Source organism: Olea europaea, chromosome 11, assembly GCF_002742605.1.
Source record: "Olea europaea var. sylvestris chromosome 11, O_europaea_v1, whole genome shotgun sequence".
NCBI lineage: Eukaryota > Viridiplantae > Streptophyta > Magnoliopsida > Lamiales > Oleaceae > Olea > Olea europaea.
The window spans coordinates 1,835,407-1,838,191 of NC_036247.1; the positions used below are offsets into that span (position 1 = coordinate 1,835,407).

Sequence of the window (2,785 nt, forward strand, 5' to 3'; positions counted from 1 at the left end):
CAGTCCTTCCTGTGGCTCTTGTACTCCTTAAGAGATCTGCAGTAGTCGGGTCAGATTATTGATGCACTTCTATATCGATTGCTGAGTCCAGTTGACAGCGATACCCTCCACTTTGCAATCGGGGGTAAAATCACCAGTTTTTCGATTTTGAGTTTGCTCTGATCACGGGATTAAAGATTACGGGCGATGAAGCAGCTGGTGATGGGACTTGGAGAAGAAATAGGCTTCATGAAGCTTACTTAGAGGGATAGGGTACTGTGCTCCTTAAACAGCTGTTAGACGCAATCAGGAGGTGTGATCAGATGTTAGACAGACTGAAGTTAGGTCTGGTCTACATCCTTGAGAGCGTGGTGCAATGTCACCATAAGAAGACTGCGATCGACCTCTTCCATCTGGAGATCGTTGATGACCTCAATCGTTTCAACGACTATCCGTGGGGCCGCAGATATTTTGAGGACACTGTGCACGTCTTCACCAGATCGTACTCGAAGCCGAAGGGAGCCATGCGCAAGTACGACACCTATGGATTGTCCCTGGCGGTGCAGGTAAATGTTTAACATAACGAATGTTAAAATTATTTTCATATTGAATTTATATATAATAACTGTATGTGTTGCAGATCTGGGCGTATGAGGCCGTCCCCATATTGGGTGCCCGATTTGCGAGGCGAGGAAAGACATGCTGCCCTCAGATGCACCATTGGAGAGCATCTCGATCGGAGGGATGTCTCACTGGAAAACAGTTATCGGCTATCCTGGACGACCCTCGGGTGAGTATTATGTATTTGTAATTTATATTGTGCATGATTTAACATCTAATTGCATGATCGTTAATTAGTTCAAATATTAATATGTCAGCTTGAAGTTATAACTGAGTTGACCCCGTCGATGGAGGAGGAGGCTCAGGGTCTTGTGCCTGAATTAGGCGTTTCGCACACCGAAGACGTCCATATGTCCGATCCGATCCACGACCGAGATTGGGTGAGCGAATTCAATAAAATCTATTGATTACTATTTTCTATGAGTTAGCATTTACGGATGAAGTTAATAATTTGTAATGTTGTTGCTTGTGTAGGAGCGTGATCCATTTGATCGACGATCACCTCCGTCGAGGGCATCACCATCTCCGCCGAGGGCATCTCTTCCTCCGTCGGAGATGCCGCCGACAGCATCTCCTCCTCCGCTAAAGATGTCGCCGACGGCATCTCCTCCGCCTTTCCCGTCCAGAGACCTCTCATGTGGATCTCCCCGCACGTAGTCAGGGGTACTATTTTAATGATCTGTACGCCCGTCTGAGCAGATTTATAGAGGGGCAGGTCAACAGGCTACGTCGAGAGATGATAGAGAGGGTTGATGATCTGGGACAACAGTTGGTAGGAAGGGCCGAAGGTTTGTCAAATGAGATTGCAGCACTTCGAGGTGATATAGCCGGTAGGCGATGGGTTGACGGAGACGATGATCGAGAGGGTGATAGAGATGGGGGTCTCCGGCAGTCATATATACATGATGACGATGCATGGGAATCGTTTATTTTATCCGTGGAGCGCGATGGGACGAGAGTAGTGATAGAGGAGGGGGCCCGATCGGGGAGGGAGACAGAGGTAGATGAGGGAGTGGCCCCATCGAAGACTGTGGCAGATGAGGGGATAGAGGAGGTGGCAAGCCCTGGGGTGGAAGAGGAGGCAGTGTATCAGGCAAAAAAGCGTGTTGTTGACAATGTATTGAACAGACGAATATGATCGGGAACTTCCCACTTAGCTTCATTTGGAAGCGAAAATATGGTTTCAATATACGCAGCTCTCCAGTTTTCAGCAGTGTAATAAGGATAGCACAATGTTCTCGCTGCAAATCCTCGAGACATAGCCACCGCAATTGCATGCTCACATGGAAAACTCTCTAATTGAAATTGTTTACAAGTGCATGTTCCATCACTTAAATCTACCATATATGTCGTATGACGTGCACATTCCACAGAGAACCGTGACTCGTCTAGTGGTTCAACATTTAACTTTCTCGCAGCCTCTGCAGCCTTGAAGAGCTTTACCTCTTGTGCTGGAGTTAGCACAGTTGTGCAATTATGTGATTCCGCACGTCGATCGTGAAACCACTGCTGCAGCTTCATATGAATATTCTCAATCGGTGCGAGAATGGGTAACTCTCGATCCCTCTTAAATAATGCATTGAGAGACTCCGTGTTGTTTGACGTCATCATGTTGTATCGACGTTCTGGAAAATATGAGCGCCCCCAATGTTCAATCCCCATTTTTGTTAGATAGTCCTATGCCAGGAATGATTTGCTTCCTATTTCAACCATGTACCTATTACACTCTTCAATACTGTAAGCTTCGGCCACTCTCCGAAACAATGAAATGATGCCTTTGCCCCGATACCTGGTCTTTAAGTTTCCTTGTATATGGTACATGCAATACCCATGATGTGCATCGGGAAAAACTTCAGCAATACCATTTATTATAGACTGTCCTCGATCGGTGACAAATGCAAGGTCCTCGACTTCTCCAATTACTTCCCTTAGCTTTGTGAAGAACCAACGCATCGACAGATCATTCTCGTTATCAACTATGCCGAATGTAAGAGGGTAAATTTGAATGTTGGCTTCTTGACATGTAGCAATAATCAACTAGCCTTAGTATTTGGATTTCAGAGTTGTACCGTCGACTAGAATTAGAGGTCGCATAGCATTTCGAAATCCCCGAATGCATTGTCCAAGAGCCATAAAGAAAAATTTGAAGCAGTTATCAGCCTCTGTCTCAATAAAAAATGCCGAG

General features: G+C 45.9%; 1 pseudogene; it reads right to left on the reverse strand.

Moving 5' to 3' along the window:
- Positions 1-256: 256 nt before the first annotated feature.
- LOC111404297 lies at positions 257-2,121 on the reverse strand (annotated as a pseudogene).
- Positions 2,122-2,785: the final 664 nt, after the last annotated feature.